General features: G+C 45.7%; 1 pseudogene; it reads left to right on the top strand.

Annotated features, from left to right (window-relative positions):
* The first annotated feature begins 353 nt into the window (after positions 1-353).
* On the top strand, positions 354-6,340 carry LOC119622721 (uncharacterized; annotated as a pseudogene).
* Positions 6,341-21,329: the final 14,989 nt, after the last annotated feature.

Raw genomic sequence — 21,329 nt, 5'->3', positions numbered from 1 at the left:
CTTGCAATTTTATATATATATAATGCACACATAGCTATAACCTTGTATACAAGGTTAAATGTGAATGTCCTCCTTGCAGGGTCAGATCCCAGCGCAGGAAGGACACACCCCCTAGAAACCGCTAGGCCAAAAAGGTCATTCTGGCCTCATCCAGCCTCAGGTGAGATCCCAGTCTCCTGTCACTCAGGGCCTGAGGGGGCGGGGCCTGAAGCCTCATACAATCAGGGGCGCTAGGGTGGGGACCCTTCAATCAGGCGCCCCGCCGGAAAGGAGAGGGCGGCTTCCGGGATCTGGCTGGCGGGCGCTTTGTCTCGCCTTCGCCACAGTAGGCTTTTTCTGTTAGTCTCCGCTGCTATTTCTTGGCTCTGGGAGGCCCAGGTGGCTCTGCAGCAGCCTCTGCCACCCTGTGACCTGCGGGTATTGGCACATCCCTAGCTGACGCCAGGACACCCGGGAAGCCGAGGAATGGTGAGTGGACTGCGCCTGGCTTCCCTAAGTGGGGAAGAGGGCGGGTTGAAACCTGCTGGAACCAGCCATGGGCTGCGGAACCTGCGGACGCAGCCGCCGCGGCGCAGCCGGGCCTCAGTCCCCTTCTGTGCACGGCCGGGCGGGGCGGGCAGCGGGACCCCTGCGTCCTGTCTGCACCTGTGGGCGCCACTTCCGCCGGCCGGAGCCCTCTTCGGGAAACCCGCGCCTCCCCCACCCAGGTAGTGCGGTGACCACGGGAGGGTGATCCAGAAGAGCCCAGACTCCGTGTGCGTGGTTCCAGCGTGGGAGGAGCTGTGATTCATGGAGCTTCCAGTCCCACCTTTCTCCCCCTAAAATTAACCTGAGGCTTTGTTAAAACGTTAAACGGCATGTTTGAGCAAACAGCGATTCATAAACCGGGTACCGCAGTCATGGTTTGTGGTTTGGGGTCCACAGGAGGGGCGTCAATGAGAGGCTTTGATAAGGTTAATGAGGAAGCAAACCATACATATATACATATACATATGTGTGTGTGTGTGTATATATGTTTTTTTTTTTTTTTTTTGAGACCGAGTCTTGCTCTGTCGCCAGGCTGGAGTGCAATGGTGCAGTCTCAGCTCACTGCAACCTTTGACTCCCGGGTTCAAGCGATTCTCCTGCCTCAGCCTCCCAAGTGGCTGGGCTTATAGGCACCCACCACCACGTCCAGCTAATTTTTGTATTTTTAGTAGAGACAGGGTTTCGCCATGTTGGCTAGGTTGGTTTCGAACTCCTGACCTTAAGTGATCGCCCCCCTTGGCCTCCTAAAGCGCTGGGATTACAGGCGTGAGCCACCTTGGCCAAAATATTTTTCTGTTTCCAAACATTTTACGTGAGAGGAAAGCGGAGAATAAATCATCTGACACTCTACTGTAAAAAAAAAAAAAAAAAAAACTTTGTGCCTCTCTTCTTTTCATCTTTCCTAAGTGTACATATTACCAACATGTCTTTAGTTTGAGGTCCCCCCGTGAAAACTTGACAGGGTGTTGTGTCCTCAGCCACCCTCCTGTCTTTTCCTAGTCCTGGCATTTTAGAACTGTCTGGGGATGACCCAGGATACCCACAGTGGCCATGTCTATTGGAGGGTCTAGTGAGTATCAGCCCCAGGGTCATGTCATCTCCAAGGACAGCCTGAGGTAGTTGGTAGAGTCTCACAGGGGAGCAGCTGGATGCTCTTAGCCTTAGAGAAATCTCCTGGTATAGTTTCATCTAAAATGGTGACCCCTTAGGGTCATTAAAATTTTAGGACATTAAAATTAATGGACAATACAATGTAATGTCATTAAAGTTAGGTCATTAAAATTGTTTCTCCAGCCTGAGTTTTTATTCCTCGGAGACACATTGATGGTCTGCTAATGGGATTCTGATATTCAGAGGAAAAGGCAGAAATGATTTCTGCTCTCTAGATTGTCTCAGACTTATGAAGAAAGACTGTCCCAAAGGAAAACCCACCCCAGAGAGGATGTGCAAGAACCTGAATATTAAAATGCGCTTCAGGCACATAGGAGGACAAAGAGCAGTGCCAGTGCCTCCTAGGTGGTCACTGAGTACTGTACTGAACAGGATGGGTGTCCCTAGGGATAGAATGGCCTGCCGTGACACTTAGAAAGGTCTGTGTTGGAGTCAGCACTGCCTCTCCCTGAGTTTGTTACCTTGAAATATCTTGTCCGCTTATTTGAGTTTCAGTTTTTCATTGACTGTAAGGTACATTTTGTCAGTACAGCTTGAAAGATAAAAATACTATTTCCGAAGAGGCAAGGTAAACTGATGTATTTTATTTGCTAAAAATTTTTATTTATTTCTTCCCCAGAGTGAGTGTAGTAAGTTTTAAAGATCTGTTCTTTTTAAGGGTAATTTCAAATGGAATTGAAGGACTTAGCTTTGTAAATGCTATTGGTGAAATAGAAGTGTGATAGATAAATTGATGAGTTACAAAGTTTCACCAAAATGTCAGTTCCCCTCTTGTAGCATGGTGAAGAATTTATGACAGTGGACACATCTGTATCCTCTTATCTGGATATCTGAGGGTTTTTTTGTTGTTGTTTTTTGTGTTTTTGGAGACACTGTCTTGCTCTGTAGCCCGGCTGGAGTGCAGTGGCGCCATCTCTGCTTACTGCAACCTCCACCTCCCAGGTTCAAGTGATTCTCCTGTGTCAGCCTTCCGAGTAACTGGGATTATAGGCACCCACTACGACACCCAGCTAATTTTTGTATTTTTACTAAACATGGGGTTTTAGGCCTGGCGCGGTGGCTCATGCCTGTAATCCCAGCACTTTGGGAGGCCAAGGTGGGCGGATCACAAGGTCAGGAGTTCCAGAGCAGCCTGACCAACATGGTGAAACCCTGTCTCTACTAAAAATACAAAAAATTTAGCTGAGCATGGTGGCAGGCACCTGTAATCCCAGCTGCTCGGGAGGCTGAGGCAAGAGAATTGCTTGAACCCGGGAGGTGGAGGTTGCAGTGAGCCAAGGTCTTGCCACTGCACTCTAACCCAAGTGACAGTGCAAGACTCCATCTCAAAAAACAAACAAACAAACAACAAAAAAGACCGGGTTTTGCCATGTTGGCCAGGCTGGTCTTAACCTCCTGACCTCAGGTGATCGCCCGCCTCAGCCTCCCAAGGTGCTGGGATTATAGGCGTGAGCCACCACGCCCGGTACACTCTATTTTCTTTTTATTCCCTAAATTTGAACATGTTTCAGTTTGTCTGTTCCTTTATCACTTTTTTCTTACGTAAAAAAAATTCTTCCTGTGACTTCTGAAAGTGTTCTGGTTTTATCTTTCATATTTGAATATATAATAAGTTGATTATGGTTCATGGAATAGAGAAGAATGCAATGCATTTTCCCAAGTAGATGCCAGCCTGGTTTGCCTTATATTTTAAAGTGCATGTGATTTCTTTTTCTATTCTACAGTGCCTACTCTATCATTCATCAACTTTCCATATAAATGCTCGGTCTTTAAGACTTTTTTTTGCCCTTGGTCTGCTTGCTTATCTCTTTGCTAATACTGTGCTGTCCTGAATATTTTCGTTTGAAAATCTTAGAAGTATGTTAGACAAGTCATCACTCTTCTTAGATGACTGAAAATCATTAGACATTTGTCATTTTTACTACGTATTGAAAAGTAGTTTTTCTTGCCTAAAAAAACCTGATTTTGGAATTTATGTGATTTCATAGGAATAGCATCTGGAAGTGGTGACATTAATGTCATTTTAAAAAACGTGTCATATTTCCTCTTATTCCTTTCTGCCTTGGCATTGTGCAATAGAAATTTTAAAAATTGTTGTATTAGTATTGTTAAATATCAATTATTGGTTTTATTTACTACTCAATTACATTTAATAAGCCTACTGTCTCTTGGTGTAATCACATGGAATAGGCTCACCTCCCCAGTTAACAAGTGACAACACATGTAAAATATTGTCTACCAGGGAAACTCATTGAACACTTAGTGTTCAGACTGTGTTTTGGTGTCTGGTTCCCTAAGCACCACTGCAGTGACACAAAATAATAGACCTTCAGCAGAAAGTTTTGGCAAATATATTGCATAAGCCATTTAGATGCAGTGAGTCATTCTTATTACTTAGGTTGGTGGAATCCCTTTCAAAATGTAAGTTACTAATACAAACAAAGATTGAACTTTGTGAGCAGGCATTTTTAAGAATAAGTAGTCTTGGGAATGATAATATTAACTCACTTATGCACATCAGGTAGGACTTTATTATGACAGATACTAGAAATGTACAAAGTGAAGTTAAAAGGTAACTCCTAGCAGCACATCTTACTCCCTGGATTCTCTAATGAGATGGGCGTTTCTACTTTGCTGTTGTCTTTTTGAATAGTTCAATTGTAGCATTAGTACTGCTGTGTGGGAGGGAGTATGTGTGAACAGAGTAAGAGTTGTGACAATCAAGTCATAGAATAAATGCTTGGAAATTTTAGAATCATGTAAACAGCTTATGAATTGAGTATAGATTCCCAGTGCTGTCAGTCCCACCCATCCTTCTATCCACATGTGTGGAATGTTCTAGGACTCCGTGGCTTTTGAGGATGTGGCTGTGAACTTTACCCACGAGAAATGGGCTTTGCTAGATTCTTCTCAGAAGATTCTCTACAGAGAAGTGATGCAGGAAACCTGCAGGAACCTGGCTTCTGTAGGTAAGAATGACAACACATTTTACTTAATTACGGAAGTGTTTCCCTATCATCAGTGCCATTTGTGATTTGGAATGTGGCAAGGGAATGATTTGGTGAATAAATCAGGCATGGGCACTGTGTACAATGAACATTAAATCTAGTAATGTTTCTAAAGTTTGTAATAATTCATGATAATTTTGTGGGTCTGCATTTTAGGAAACAAATGGAAAGACCAGAATAGTGAAAATCACTTTGAAAAACCTGGGAAAGATATAAGATAATTTGCACTGAGAAGAGGAAATAAAGTCCTCTAAAGGAATCTTAGCATGTCATGAACTTAAAAACAAGCAATCAAAACAAGTAAGAGTCACTTTAAATTTATTTCTTTTTAGAAAAACTTCATCCAAAATGTAACGTACTTCAGTGTAGCAGTCAGTGTGTGGAAAACAGTTTTCTTGAAAATAGTACTACAAAATTGTGTATATGAATGTTACTATTTTGGTCATAGTCATGCAGGTGGTATCTGTGTTTTCAGTAGTAACCCATTTACTTTCAAATAATTCAGTCATGGCAAAACGAAACAAAACAAAAAAATGCATTTTCCCTGGTATTGGTAGCAGTGTAAGTCCAAGACCTATTAATAAGTAGAAAGTTATTAAAGCAACCAATAATAATGTGCCTGTCATTTTTTTACAGAAATCATGTGTTACAGAGACTGTGTGAAAGCAAAGAAGGTAGACAGTATGGACAACTTGTCAGCTAAATTCCAAATCTTGATCTGAATGAGAACATTTCTACTGGATTAAAAGTGTGAATGCAGTGTTTGTGGAAAAGTCTTTATATATCATTCCCTCCTTAATAGGCACATCCTAGCTCACTCAGCATACAAACCATATGGAGAGAAGCAATGTAAATGTGAACAATGTGGGAAATTCTTCGTTTCTGTTCCAGGTGTTAGAAGACACGTGATAATGCACAGTGGAAATCCAGTTATAAATGTACGATATGTGGGAAAGGTTTTTATTTTCTCAATTCAGTTGAAACACATCAGAGAACTCACACAGGAGAAAAACCCTATAAATATAAACAATGTGGTAAAGCGTTCACTGTTTCTGGTTCTTGTCTAATACATGAACGAACTCACACTGGAGAGAAACCCTACGAATGAAAGGAATGTGGGAAAACATTCAGATTTTCTTGTTCTTTTAAGATGTGTGAAAGGACTCACACTTGGGAAAGACCCTATAAATGTACCAAATGTGATAAAGCCTTCAGCTGTTCCACTTCCCTTCATTACCACGGAAGCACTCATACTGGAGAGAGACCCTATGAATGTAAACAATGTGGCAAAGCCTTTAGTCATTTGAGTTCCCATTGTAACCATAGAAGTAGTCATACTGGAGAAAAACCCTATGAATGTAAACAATGTGACCAAGCCTTCAGTCGCCCCAGTTGCCTTCACATCCATGAAAGAATTCATACTGGAGAAAAACCTTATGAATGTAAGAGATGCGGTAAAGCTTACACTGGTTCCAGTCACCTTACTCACTATGAAATAAGTCACGATATAGAGGCTGGGTGCAGTGACTCAGCCTATAATCCCAGCACTTTGGGAGGCCAAGGTGTGTGTATTGCTTGAGCCCAGGAATTCATAACCAGCCTGGATTAAAACAATGTGAAACAACCTGGGCAACATGGTGAAACCCTGTGTCTACAAAAAATAAAATAATGCCAGGCGCGGTGGCTCACGCCAGCTACTTGGGAGGCTAAGGCAAGAGAATGGCGTGAACCTGGAAGGCGGAGCTTGCAGTGAGCACCACTGCACAAGCCTGGGCGACAGAGTGAGACTCCGTCTCAAAAAAAAAAAAAAAAAACAAAAAAAAAAACCCGGGCATGGTGGCACATTTCAGTTGTCTTAGTTCTTTTTCAAGGATATAAAAAGCCACAGGGGGGTTGGGGGGAAGCCCTGTGCATGCGGATCACGAGGTCAGGAGATCGAGACCATCCTGGCCAACATGGTGAAACCTTGTCTCTACTAAAAATAAATTAGCTGAGTGTGGTAGCATATGCTTGTAATCCCAACTACTCAGGAGACTGAGGCAGGAGAATCACTTGAACCCAGGAGGCGGAGGTTGCAGTGAGCTGAGATTGTGCCACTGCACTCCAGTCTGGCGACAGAGTGAGACTCCATCTCAAAATAAATAAATAAATAAATAAAGCCCCTTGAATGTAAGAAATGTGGTAAAGCATTTACTCTTTCCCATTCCCTCATAAACATGAAAGAGCTCACACTGCAGAGAAACTTTAAGAATGTAGGAAATGTGGTCAAGCCTTCAGATTTTCCTGTTTTTGAAGATTTGGGAGGACTCAGAGTGGAGAAAAGCCTTTTGAATTTAAATTTGTGGTAAGGCCTTCAGTTGTGTTAGTTCCATTTGAAGACATCAGCTCATTCCTGAGAAAAACCTTATGAATGTCCAGAATGTGGGAATGTTTCATTTCTCTTGTAGCCACTCAAGGACATATGAAAATGCACACTGTAGCTGGCTGGACCTTGTAAATACAAGAACATACACAGGATTAAAACTCTAATAGTTTAGAAACTGCAAGAATATTAATATTTTCAGTTTTAACATTTACTTGAAAAGTCATGTGAAAACTCCCACTGGAAAGAAGTTCTATAAATGAAACTTTTCTAATTTGGAAGGCCTGATGCAAATTAATTAACGTGCAGTGCTTGAAAAAAAAATGTATGAAATGTTACACAAGTTACAAGTATATTGTTTGTATCAGTGGCTCATTCTTAAAGAGTCTTGAGTATGCATTTCACCTTGTTTTGCAGGGAAACCTTGAGGTGAGAGTTCTGTAAATGCTCTTTAAGCAGTAATACTTGAATTTCGTAGATAATGGTATTTTCTCAAGTTTGTTGGTAGAATTTTTGTCTATTTGTTTGATAATGTGCTGGATTCATGGATGAATTTTGATGTTTTTCTAATATGTAGGTAAGTTTAATTTTTTAATTTCATTATTATTTTTTTTGAGATGGAGTCTCACTCTTGCCCGGGTTGGAGTGCAGTGGTGCAATCTCAGCTCACTGCAACCTCCGCCTCCTAGGTTTAAGCAATTCTCCTGCCTCAGCCTCCCGAGTAGCTGGGACTACAGACGCCCGTCACTACGTCCAGCTAATTCTTTGTATTTTTAGTAGAGACGGTTTCGCCACGTGGGCTAGGCTGATCTTGAACTCCTGACCTCATGATTTGCCAGCCTCGGCCTCCCAAAGTGCTGGGATTACAGGCATGAACCACTGTGCCCAGCCAGGTAAGTTTCATTTGTGTGTAATGTCCTGTGATTAATGGACCAGTGAATAATGATTGTGAATTTTTAGGATTGTCTTACTAGCCTCATATGGCAAATTTTGATTATCCCTTGTCCATTATACACATTCCACCTTTTTTTATTAAAGGAAAAACTACTCTTGATGTAAAGATGTTTATTCTTTGCTAATAATGAGTTAGTATTAATTCCTAAGTACATAAAGTTTACCATAGAGTATCATCTCATGAGTTCTTTGCCTTTGTTGTCCTTTATTCTTTATTATTTCTGTCTGTTACTTGGATCATTCGCTTTGAATGAAGGAGAGAAAACTGTGATAGGACAATATGTTGTAACCAATCTGAGGGAGGAAGCATTTAGTCTGTCAGTCACATATGATAGCGTTGGGCATTTCATCAATGCCTTTGGTGTTGTAGTAGATAGTATTACACCATTATGGTATTATAGTTTATATATTGTGTTTTACAGTATTGCAGTCCTTACCAGTCTGTGTCACATGATTCAGTTCCCTACCAGCCAACAGTCAAACCAATCACATACTCCTGTAGGAGCAAAGGAACATCCTCGACTGGGCATGGTGGCTCACGCCTATAATCCCAGCACTTAGGGAGGTCGAGGTGGGCGGATCTTGAGGTCAGGAGATCGAGACCATCCTGGCTAACACGGTGAAACCCCATCCATCTCTACTAAACATACAAAAAAATTAGCCGGGCGTGGTGTTGGGGGCCTGTAGTCCCAGCTTCTAGGGAGGCTGAGGCAGGACAATGGCATGAACCTGGGAGACGGAGTTTACAGTGAGCCGAGATCACACCACTGCACTCCAGCAAGGGTGACAGAGCGAGATTCTGTCTCCAGAAAAAAAAAAAAAAAAAAAACGCATCCTCACTTTTTTAATGCTATACCACACTGCTCCCAAGTTAATCCCTGTTTGGGCCTGTGGGAGCTTACACCATCCTCTTATATGTAATTAATAACTGATGTCTGGCTTGTCTGTTTAGTAATAGATGTTATGCGGTCATGCATTTAACGGTGCCAGTAAAAGTAGGGTGCTAATTCCTTCGTCTCTAGTGGGGTGCATGAGACGCTATTGAAACAATTGGCAACACAAATGGAATGGACCAGCCCTCATGCAGGACACCTGCTCAACTTGACCTACCTGCTGTCGGCTGACGGTTCCATAACACATCAGCAGTCACCTGGGTCAGAACCGTGAGCTGACGATGGGCTTTCCGTTTGGTCTGCACAGTGTTTTGTGGTCTTCAGGTGTTGTCATCTTCTCCCACACTAAAATGCTCTCATCTCCTAGACATGAATGTTTAATTGCACCTCAGCATGACATTTGGCCTGTGCTTAGCAGGCAGTTTTGAGGCCCTGGCTTATTAATGCACAAAAGCACAGCGCATAAGTCAACACTTAAGTCCTAATTAGCAAGAATCAGCCTGTATCTGTGTAGTCCCTGCATCTACTCTGGTCACCATCTCTGTATGCTTAGGGCAGCCATGTGAACATTATTAATTATTGTACACTCCAAGACAATAGTTATTATGTAGGCAGAAGTAGTGGCCTTGTTTGTTGCTTGTGCTGCTGCTCCCCTTGTTGCTGTCCCATACACCCTCCTGATGAGGTGTACATCTGTGGTGCCTCATGGTTCAGGCACTGATGAGTAAAGAAAATGGGAAGAAAGAGTTTGATATTAGCCCCTACTGAAGCATATGAAGAAGCGTCTCAGCTGCTTTCATTGAAAAATTCCTAGCCAGTGTGTGGGCTTTCCTTATCACTGCTGCTTATCAGCGTGTCAAAAGTCTAATCTTCGGACTGCAAGTCTTGACGGCCTTAGACATAATGGCCTTACTGCATGTGGAGCTAACCCCAGGAAGATGGAGTGGCACTCTGGAGGATTAGGTGGTCTCCTCCAATGTGGGTTGATGGGCTCCTGAACTCTTTCCTTTAGCCATGCAGAGAGTCTACACTGCCAGTGATCATGTGCCGCAACACTATAGATGTAGAAACTCAAAATATTCTGAGACAGTTTCCATTGAAAGGAAAGAGAAAAGCAGTCAGGTGCCATGCTCCAGTCAAGAGAACTAGTAGATGGCTCACAAGAACACTCTGTTGCTACTGTCTGTGCCTCTGTCACAACAAATATCCTGATCTTTCAGTTTTAAGGGTGCAGGGCAATTTTCCTCCCTTTCTTACTGGTAGTTCTCAAGATAATGGTATGATATGCTGGGAATGCAGTATCCTGATAATCAAGTGACATTGGTCAGAACAGCCCAGGCTCTGCTATAGTCCCTGCTCGAAACAAAATGACCTTTAACGCTTGTATCCAGCAAACCACATCCTGGGAGAAAACCCAAGGTGGGCTGCTTTCTGGGGTCCCTCAGTTGTAGTGCAAGTGAAGCATTTACAGTCAAAACTCCATCCATCTGCTCTGGGTAGCCTTCCTGATCTTGTGGTAATGGTTCATATTGAATCCTAGACTTCTGTTGTCTTTTGTTTGCTATTTGTAAGTAATACATTCACTTCATGGAATTTATGTATGAATGTGTTTGGTCTCATTGTACTCAGAAAAGTTGGTAGCCATTGCACAGTGAACCTGCTTCATAATTGGTGAAAACACCTATGGCCCCCTTGTGCCACAGCAAGGAAGTTAATTCAGCCAAACATAAACTTCATGTTCGTAAAACCCTGTAGCACAATTGTTACCATGTGGGAGGCCTTTAACAATGGTGATGCTGATTTGAAGAACTCTGAAGGAAGAAATTTACACAAATTGGTTGGATACATGGGAGTCCCTCCTAACTTAAAGCAACCCTTACTCCCCTCCGCCTAAAAAGAGTGGAGAGGCCGGGCACGGTGGCTCAGGCCTGTAATCCGAGCACTTTGGGAGGCCGAGTGGGCAGATCACAAGGTCAGGAGTTCAAGACCAGCCTGACCAACATGGGGAAGCCACATCTCTACTAAAAATACAAAAATTAGCCGGTCGTGGTGGTGGGCACCTGTAATCCCAGCTACTTGGGAGGCTGAGGCAGGAGAATTGCTCGAACCTGGGAGGCGGAGGTTGCAGTGAGTCGAGACCATGCCACTGCACTCCAGCCTGGGTGACAGGGCAAGACTCTGTCTCGGGGGGGTGGGGGGGTGGGAGGAAGTGGATAAGAACTGAAACAGGTTTAAAATTTCACCTAATTGGAAATGCAAAGTTTACAAAAATAATATTTAAAATAAAAGGTTAAATGAGTGCTCATTGAATTTTATGCCTCCACAAAATGGGTTGGGAATTAACTTCCACATTTGTTGAAAGCCACCGAAGTTGGGAAGCCTCTATGTCTGAAATTCACATGTGGCTCCAATAAGAATAATACCTGGGGATACCCCAAAGTTTAAATATGGTATCCCTTATGATATTATGAGGAATTACCATACATAAAACAGGTTGTCTTCCTTTAACTCTGAAAATCATATTATCTTGCCTAAATTCTCCATAACGCATTGCTCTACAGTATCCTATTGTGGACATAGGTTCCCTGACCAATGAGCACTAAAATTAAGTGTCTGTGACTCATCTATGTTCTTATCAAAATGGAAATCCCTGAATCCCACCAGTTAGAATAACATGAAAATATGTCAGATTTTTGGAATATATAAGTGTTCTGTAAGGTTATTAGGTATTGAATCCATTTTATTAATAGATATAAATATATTTAGATTACCTGTTTCTCCTGTGTTTTAGTATTAATAGATTGTGTCTTTTAATTCATCCAGTTGGTCTAAGTTAACAAGTTTGTGGGTTATGGAGATTGTAATATTCTTTATTATTTTATCATCCATGGGCTCTGTAATATAAAGGTCTCTTTTAATTCTTATATGATTACGTTGGTGCAAAAGTAATTGTGGTTTTGGACCATGAATTTTAAATTTTTATAACTGGACTGCAACACATCTTTATTAATCAAAATAGAACCCATTACAATGGGCTCGGCGCAGTTGCTTACGCCTGTAATCCCAGCACTTTGGGAGGTTGAGGTGGGTGGATCAGGAGGTCAGGGTTTTGAGACTAGCCTGACCAACATGGTGAAATCCTGTCTCTACTAAAAATACAAAAATTAACCGGGCATGGTGGCATGTGCCTGTAATCCCAGCTACTCAAGAGGCTGAGGCAGGAGAATCTCTTGAACCCAGGAGGAAGGGGTTGCAGTGAGCTGAGATTGCACCTTTGCACTCTGGCCTGGGCTACAGAGTGAGACTCTGTCTAACAAAAAAAAAAAAAAAAAAAGGAAACCATTACAATGAACACATTTTTGCCAATGAGAAATAAACTTGTTTATTCCATGCTTTCAGGGTTCGATGAACTCTTAGAAAGCATTTTCTGCATCCTGCTGGTTGTATAAGTGTTTTCCCTGCCAACAGTTGTCAAGATGCTTAAAGAAGTGGTAGTTGGTTGGCGAGACGTCAGATGAATATGGCAGATAAGGCAAAACTTCATAGCCCAGTTTATTCAACTTTTGAAGCCCTGGTTGTATGACATGTGGTCAGGTGTTGTGGAGAACTGGGCCCTTCCTGTTGACCAGTGCCGGCTCCAGGTGCTGCAGTTTTCCATGCATCTCATCGATTAGCTTGGCATACTTCTCAGATGTAATGATTTCACCAGGATTCAAAAACTGTAGTGGATCAGAAGACCGGCAGCTGACCACCAAATAGTGACCATGACTTTTTTTGGTGCAAGTTTGACTTTGGGAAGTGGTTTGGAGCTTCTTCTCAGTCCAGCCACTGAGCTGGCTGTTGTATGAAATCAACTTTTCGTGGACGTCACAATCTGATCAAGAAATGGTTCATTGTCGTTTCATAGAATAAGAGAAGATGACACTTCAAAACGATGATTTTTAAAATATTTGGTCAACTCATGAGGCACCGACTTATCAAGCTTTTTCAACTTTCCAATTGGCTTCAAATGCTGGATGACCATAGAATGGTCGACATTCAGTTCTTCGTCAACTTCTCGTGTAGCTGTAAGAGGATCGAATTCAGTGGTTGCTCTCAATTGGTCGTTATCAACTTCCGGTGGTTGCCCACTATGATCCTCATCTTCAAGGCTCTCGTCTTCTTTGCAAAACTTCTTGAACCACTGCGCTGTGCATTAATTAGCAGTTCCTGGGCCAAATGCATTGATGTTGTGAGTTGTGTCCCCTGCTTTAGGACCCATTTTGAACTCGGATAAGAAAGTCGCTTGAATTTGCTTTTTGTCTGACATCATTTCCATAGTCTAAAATAAATAAGTAACAAGTCATTAGCAAAAAAAAAAAAAAAAAGGCAAGAAGTGCCCATTATAGTGATGAATAACATAACCACATTTATTTAAAAGGGTATTCCAGTATCAAACAGCAAATTCCAAGAATGCAAAAATTGCCATTACTTTTGTACTCACCTTACAGTAATTTGTGTGATTTCTTTTTTTCTTTGTTAGCCTGGCTTGATAGCTACCAATTTTGTTGATCTTTATGAAGAAACAGCTATTGTTCTATTGAGTTCTTTTGTTGATTTTCTGTTTTCAGTGCCATTGACTTGTCATCTTGTTTTTATTTCTTTTGAGTAAATTTGGCTTATATTGTTCTTCTGTCTTTCTCTTTCTTTCCTTCCTTCCTTCCTTCCTTCCTTCCTTCCTTCCTTCCTTCCTTCCTTCCTTCCTTCCTTCTTTCCTTCCTTCTTTTCCTTCCTTCCTTTCTTCTTTCTTTCGACGGAGTCTCGCTCTGTCACCCAGGTGAACTTGCTCTGTTGCACAAGGTCAGGAAATCGAGACCATCCTGGCTAAGACGGTGAAACCCCATCTCTACTAAAAATACAAACAATTAGCCGGGCGTGGTGGCAGGCGCCTGTAGTCCCAGCTACTCGGGAGGCTGAGGCAGGAGAATAGCTTTAACCCAGGAGGTGGAAATTACAGTGAGTCGAGATGGTGCCACTGCACTCCAGCATGGGTGACAGAGCAAGACTTTGTCTCAAGAAAAAAAAAGAAAAAACATATTAGCTGGGTATGGTGGTGCATGCCTGTAATCTCAGCTATTCAGGAGGCTGAGGCAGGAGAATTGCTTGAACCGGGACCCGGGAGGTGGAGGTTGCAGTGAGCCAAAATCATGCCACTGCACTCCAGGGTGGGCTACAGAGTGAGACTCTGTCTCAAAAAAAAAAAAAAAAAAAAAAAAAAAAAGAAAAGAAAAGACAAGAAAAGAAGAAAAAATATATATATATATAATTTGAAGTATTATCCAATGAGAGCAGGTGTTCTGGAAGACCTCATTTAAATACAGAATCTGAATGGGGGCCCATGTCACACCTGCCATTTTTTCATCTTTGCAGCTGGGCTTTTCTCCTCTTCTCTGCTGGACTCTGCTGTTTCCCACAAAGTGTTCAGAGAGTCTGCCCTGAATCCTACAACAAGGACATGAGAAGCACAGAGTGACACCAGCAGGAGAACATAAAGATGAGGTGACAGTTGTCATCCTGCAGTCCATAGCAGTGCACTCCTACCGCTGGTGCCCTAGCTAAGCCTGGGGGCCAGCATGCCCGATGATAGTGTGTGAGTGCTGCAGTCAGGGTTCCCACAATGGACACCCAGCTTGTGCCCTTGCACTCTGCATGACCGTGGCCATTGTCACCTCAGAGCCCCTGGGTACAGAGCAATGCATCCTACCAGAGCTGCATGTGAGGAAGGACCACGTGAGTCCCAGGAAAGAGCTGAGGCCCTGCAGGGGGAGGTGGCCAGGACTGAGACCTGATGCCTGTGTGTTGAATCGTCTGTGGGTGTGAGTGGCACTGTGGGGTCAGTGCCCAGGTTCTGCTGCTCCCCCTCCTCAAAGATCAGGGCCCGAGCAGGGGCTGGTGTGTGTGTGGCACCTGGAACTGCAGGGCTACCACCCATGTGTGAGGCCATCATGGGGACCTGAACACGGTGTCGTGTGCAGACCCCACCCATCCATTGGCCCCAATTCCTGGCCAGCTTCTGCCAAGGTGAGAGGGTGGAATTTGGAAGGTGGGTGTAAGCTGAAGCCTGTCCCCCAGTGGCTGACATACAGTGGTGACACTCTCTGTGTGGGAAAAAGAAAGAGAGATCAGACTGTTACTATGTCTATGTAGAAAGATGAAGACATAAGAAAGTCCATTTTGATCTGTATTAAGAAAAATTATTTTGCCTTGAGATGCTGTTAATCTGTAACCCTAGCCCCAACCCTGTGCTCGCAGAAGCATGTGCTGTATGAACTCAAGGTTTAATGGATTTAGGGCTGTGTAGGACGTGCCTTAGTGAAAATGTGTTTGCAGGCAGTATGCTTGGTAAAAGTCAACACCATTCTCCAGTCTCGAGTACCTAGGGACACACACAGTGCACTGCGGAAAGCCTCAGGGACCTCTGCCCAAGAAAACCTGGGTATTGTCCAAGGTTTCTCCCCACTGAGGCAGCCTGAGATATGGCCTCGTGGGAAGGGAAAGACCTGACCATCCCCCACCCGACACCCGTAAAAAGTCTGTGCTGAGGAGGATTAGTGGAAGAGGAAGGCCTTTTTGCAGTTAATATAAGAGGAAGGCATCTGTCTCCTGCTCATCCCTGGGAATGGAATGTCTCGGGGTAAAACCTGACCATACATTCTATTTACTGAGATAGGAGAAAACCGCCTTATGGCTGGAGGTGAGACATGCTGGCGGCAATACTGCTCTTTACTGCACGGAGATGTTTGTGTAAAGTAAAACATAAATCTGGCCGACGTGCACATCGAGGCACAGCACCTTTCCTTACACTTATTGATGACACAGAGTCCTTTGCTCACATGTTTTCCTGCTGACCCTCTCCCCACCACTACCCTGTAGTCCTGCCACATCTCCCTTGCCGAGATAGTAGAGATAGTGATCAATAAATAGTGAGGGAACTCCAGAGACCAATGCCAGTGCGGTCCTCCGTATGCTAAGTGCAGGTCCCCTGGGCCCACTTTTCTTCCTCTATTCTTTGTCTCTGTGTCTTATTTCTTTTCTCAATCTCTCATCTCCACCTTTCGAGTAATACCCACAGGTGTGGAGGGGCAGGCCCCCTTCACTCTGATGCCACCCTTGCCCTCACCTAGCTCTCTCATACCTGGGATTCTAAGGGGTCTACCCCAGGGTTGCATGTCCACTGCCAATCAGAGGTGAGCACGTCGATGCCTCCTGGATGTGGGGCTACTGGTGGTCAAGGCCTGGCAGTATGTGGAGGGTCTTCTCAGAGGGGTCATGGGGCCAGAGAATGGGATGGGGCACTAACTCCACCCTGCACAGGAACCGCAGCCCCAGCCAAGCCGGCCCAAGTATTCCAGGTGCTGCCCATCCCGCATGCACACTGCCAGGCTCCAGGTGGCCTGGTAGAGAGGGATGGCCTGGTGGGTAGCTGAGAAGCCAGAATGAAGGGGGCGTGCACTGCCATCCGCAGGTTGGCAGCCACGAGCAGGGAGGCTGTTGCCTGGTGAGCGAGGGGGATTGGGGAAGGGCAGGCAGCCCAGTCAACCTGATTTACCAGTGAGTGAGCTATGGGCGGAGCTGCTCCTGGCTGAGGGCTGGGGTTGGGGCAGTCTGTTTGGACCTCCTGGGCTGCTTTAGACAAGAGTCTGAACTCAGTGCTTGTTTTCTGGGGTCTACACAGGCCCATAAGATGGGGCTACCTCCATTCTACCCCTATGCCTCCCCCAATCCATTAGGGACCTCAATTCCAGTGATCCCTAACTGGGAGCAAGGTTCCCCAGGCAGAGAATGCAGCCCTCCCCAGGATGCTGGCCTGGTCATGTCCCAGTGGACATCAGTCCTGGAGCAAGAGGTCCAAGGCACGGAGATTTACCCCCCATTTCACCAGGTGTGGTGACCTTTCTGGGTTCCTAGCCTTCAAGATGGGATTTTTACACTCTGCCACAGTGGGGGAAACCGAGGCAGAGGGCCAGTGAGTGGGAAAGAAAGAAAACCTCTGTGACTAGGAAACGTGTCCCTGCCCAGCACAGCCGCTGCAGGATAGCACCATTTGGGATGTACTGCTGAGCTATTCTTGGCATGTGGCATGGCACGTGGTGGAGGTCAGCAGCTTGTGGAGTTGGGGGTGGGGGTGCTGGCAGGAACAGGTAATTTTGGACCCACCATGGGGAGGAAGGGGACATTGCCCCTTTCCCCACACCTTGGGCACAGCAGGAATTTTCTTCTCTGATGTTTGTGGGCACCAATGCCTATGTGGGTGTGGGTGCGTCTTCCCCTTTTGTTGATGAAGAACCTTCCTGCAGCCGTTGGGGTGGGTATGGGCACCACATTTGCCTGGCAGCAGGGTGGGGCCTGTGAAGGTTTGGCTACTACATGTCCCACTGCCACCTCCCCAGGGGAAGCAGACCCTGTGCCCTTAGTGCCCCTCATACCCAGTCCCTCACATTCTTCACTTGGCATCCCCCTGCCTGATTCTCCCAACTCAGCCCCTGCCAGGTTTCTCCAGGCCCTGTGGGCCCTGGGATGGGATCAAAAGAGGCAGCAACTGTGCTGCCTGCCTCTGCCTGAAGTCAGGGATCTCTGGCCGCTACTGGCATCTGGTGAGCAGGGTAGGTGGGGAGGTCAGGAGTCAGCTTTTCCATTCCCCAGCCTGCACTGGCTAAGCCACCAGGTGTAAATGGTCTGGAGGCTGATCTGTGTCCTCCACAGTCCCTTGATGCATTATATCAAAACCAATCCTTGTGTGAATGACATGACCTGTTGTTACCACCCGGATGAAACCAGAGCCAAAGGACTGTTGCACTTGGACCCAGAGCCTGGAGCTGAGGCTGCCATGACCACCCTGTTCTCTTCCTTCTGGGGTCCCCAGGAAGCTCCCAGGACTGAATGATCCCCACAAAGCGCAGTAGCCAGGATGGGAGGGCTGTAGGTCAAATCCACCTCGCCCCTACCACCACAACCAAGAGTCCCCCATGGAGGCTGGTCCTGAGCTGTGTGTCCCTGTGGGATGCAGGCTCCCATGGATACTTCAGGGGGTGAGCATGGGTCCTCCTGGCTGACTGGAGTCTGATGGGCACTGGGTGTGTGGGGCCTGTGTAGGTGGGTTGGACAGCACTGGGCCTAGCCAGGGAGCCAGGGACTGGTGTGGCCAAAGTGGGCAGCAATATGTTGCCAGAACAAAACTACAGTGCAACCAGCACAGCTGGTAGGGAGAAGGAGGCCTGCCTAGCAGGACCATCCACCCCTGTCTCAGCCCCAAGCCCAGACTGCCTGCCTGTACTGTACATTGCCTGGTCCAGGAGGCCTGGGCGTGAGGGTCAGGTGGTGTGTCCCTGGGTTCCAAGCCTTGGCGGTCCCTTGGGAGCTGAGTATCCTCTGGGCAAGAGGAAGGCCCGCGGTCTACTCTTTGCATCTGCCCCTGGGGGTCTGTCCCCACCCCAGATTCTCAGCCCTCATGGGGACGTGGCCAGAGCTCCTTACCTGCTCTGTGGCTCCAGTTCTGATCAGCTCACTGGGTGACTCTGACAGCTTCCTCCCCAAAGCTTGGGTCCTCGTCTGTGGGAATGGGGTGTCCCAGGCCCCCTGCAGGCAGGAACCCACCCCCAGCTCCTCTGGTGGGCCCTCCTGGGATTTCTTACCTACTGACTTGTGAGACCCTGTTGGCCAAACTTGGTGTCCTATTTTTATTTTGGCCTTTTTCTTAGTGTGTGTTTTCTGTAACTACTGCTGTGTAGAGCTTCTATATGAGGTTTAGGTAGAGAATCTTGCCCACCCAGAGGTCCCTCCCCCCAGAGAGCCTCCACTTTGGCCCCCACGACTGGTCCTGCCTGTGCTCTCCTTGGTGTGAATGTTGAGTGTGATCGATCCACACGGCTGCTTGACCCTGTATCTCCTTCCTTCTTGTTGCTGAGGCCAGTTCTATTCTCTCTTTCTCCACTTGAACTGCACTTGGAGCCAAGATGGATAAGAAGTGGTTGCTAAGAAGGACCCCTCCTGCAGCGAATCTGTAGTGAGGAGGTTGCACTGGCCCAGCCTGTCATTTCCTTCTCTAAGCTCATTCCAGAGGTCGGCAAGGGGCAGCCTGTCCCTGCCTGCTCTTGTGGCTCGTGAATTAAGAATGGATTTTGCATTTCCAAATGGTTGAACAAATAAAAAAACAACACTTCATGACACTGAGAAGTTTCTATGTCCATAAGTAAAGTTTGATGTGGGTGCAGTCATGCCCATCTCTTCACAGGCCACCTGCAGAAGGCTGCTGTCGTGCAGCCATGGCAGAGTTGCATCCTTGAGGCAAAGATCAGTTGGCAAAGCTGAAAATACTGACTCCTGGCTCTTTAGGGAAACAATTTCCAGTCCCTGGTTTAAGGGCTGTGTGGCAGGACCCCAGGATCTTGGTCAGATTGTTCCTCACTCAGGGCCTGCTGTGGCCTTCGCTAGTATGTCTGCAAAGTCTGCATGCTATGGTGCCTCTCATGGGGGCGTTGAGCTCTGTCGTGCTAGATTTCAGGGTGTCTGCCTCATGCTCATCTGTCTCACCAAGAGAGACCCTGTGACCAGATTCAGACTGGCAGGAACAGTTGATCTTTGGCAGCAGGGATACGTTAGAGCTGAGCTGCCACCCACCCTGAGGTGGTCTCATGACACCCACTGTCTGGGTCAAGGTTGGGGCAGGGCTGGTGTCCTGAACTGCCGTGCAATGTGGAGCTAATAGCCGGGGGGGATGGGGGGAGAGGGGGTTGCTATTACTCCCCATATCGTGGGGGGTGCATCACCCCCCTGCGATGTGGATCGTAATAGCCAATTACTCCTCCTTGCAATGTGTGTCCATTATTAGCAGTCTCTTCTGTTCAGGATATCAGGAACAATTTCACAGGTGGCGTGTACACAGCCTGCAATAGGAGAACGAATACCAGCCTCTGCACCTCCGGATATTAGGAACCATATCACACAATGGGTGTACACTTTTGGGGAGATTTGGGGTAATGTCGTCCTGTGTTTCCCTGAATATTTGGATACGTATCACAGGGCGGCTGTACACCCACTACTCTCTTGGCAGGAACATCATACTTTACCTACTGGAAATTAGGAGCAATATCACAGACTGAGTGTCAAGCCACTGTCATACTGGAAGTAATATCATGCTCTCCCCCACAAGTTAAGAGAAACAATGTCACAGGGGGGTGTGTACCTTCTCCAGTAGTGAGAGTAGTATCATCATCTCTTCCTTTAGTGGACAGGAACAATATCACAGGGTGGGTGTACAACCCGTGTATTTTTGGAAGCAATGTCATTCTCTCTTCTTCTAGGTTTTACGATTCATATCACAGGCGGGGTGTACACCCCTTGTTATATTGGATGAAATCTCATCCTCTTTCATTCTGTATCTTTAGAACAATATCCCATGGAGGCTGTCCATCCCTTCAATATTGGTAGTAAGGCCATCTTCTTCTTTCCTGGATATCAGAAACAATATCACATGAGAGGTGTACACCCCTTGCAATATTGGTAGTAATATCACCTCTCCCCTGTGATATTAAGGACAAAATCCCAGGGTGGCTGTACGGTTAACACTTTATTGGGAGTAATATCATCCACTCACCCCCTGGATATCAGGAACCATGTCACCGAAGAGGTGTACACCCCCTTCGATATCGTCAGCCATGTCATCTTCTTCCTGCCTGGATATTAGGAATGATACCCCGGGTTTGGGAGTGGTGTACACCCAGTGCGATATCAAAAGTAAAATCAGCCTCTTTCCCGCTGGATATCAGGAACCATATCACAGGTGTGTGTGCACCTTCTGGGATATTGGGAGTACTATCAGCCTCCATCCCGCTGCATATTAGGAACAATATACAGGGGACAGGGTGGTTACACCCCCTGCGATATTGAGAGCAATATTCTTCTCTTTTCCCTGTACATTAGGAACTACATCACAGGGGTCTGTACACCTTCTGTGATATTGGGATTAATGTTATCCTCTCCCCCACTGAATGTCAAAAACAATATCACAGAAAGATGTACACCCCCTGTGATATGGCCAGTAATATCATCGTCTCTACCTTTGGATACTCGGAACAACACCACAACCACAGAGGGTGTGTACACTCCTCTGTGATATTGGGCATAATATTATCCTCTCTTCACGTGGATATTAGGAATGATATCCATGCTGGTGGGAGGTGGAAGTACATTAAGAACAATATCACTGGGTGCGTGTACACCCTCTGAGATATTGGGTGTAGTATCATCCTCTTTTCCCTAGGACATTAAGAACAATATCACAGGAGGGTTGTACAGCCACAGCCCCTGCGTTATTGGGAGCAATAGCATCTTCTCCCCTTCTCGATATAAGGAACAATATCCCAGTGTGGGTGTACA

This window comes from Chlorocebus sabaeus, chromosome 23 (genome assembly GCF_047675955.1).
Source record: "Chlorocebus sabaeus isolate Y175 chromosome 23, mChlSab1.0.hap1, whole genome shotgun sequence".
NCBI classification, from domain to species: Eukaryota; Metazoa; Chordata; class Mammalia; order Primates; family Cercopithecidae; genus Chlorocebus; species Chlorocebus sabaeus.
The sequence above is the reverse complement of the archived record's forward strand: the minus strand, read 5'-3'. Positions and strand labels throughout refer to the sequence as shown.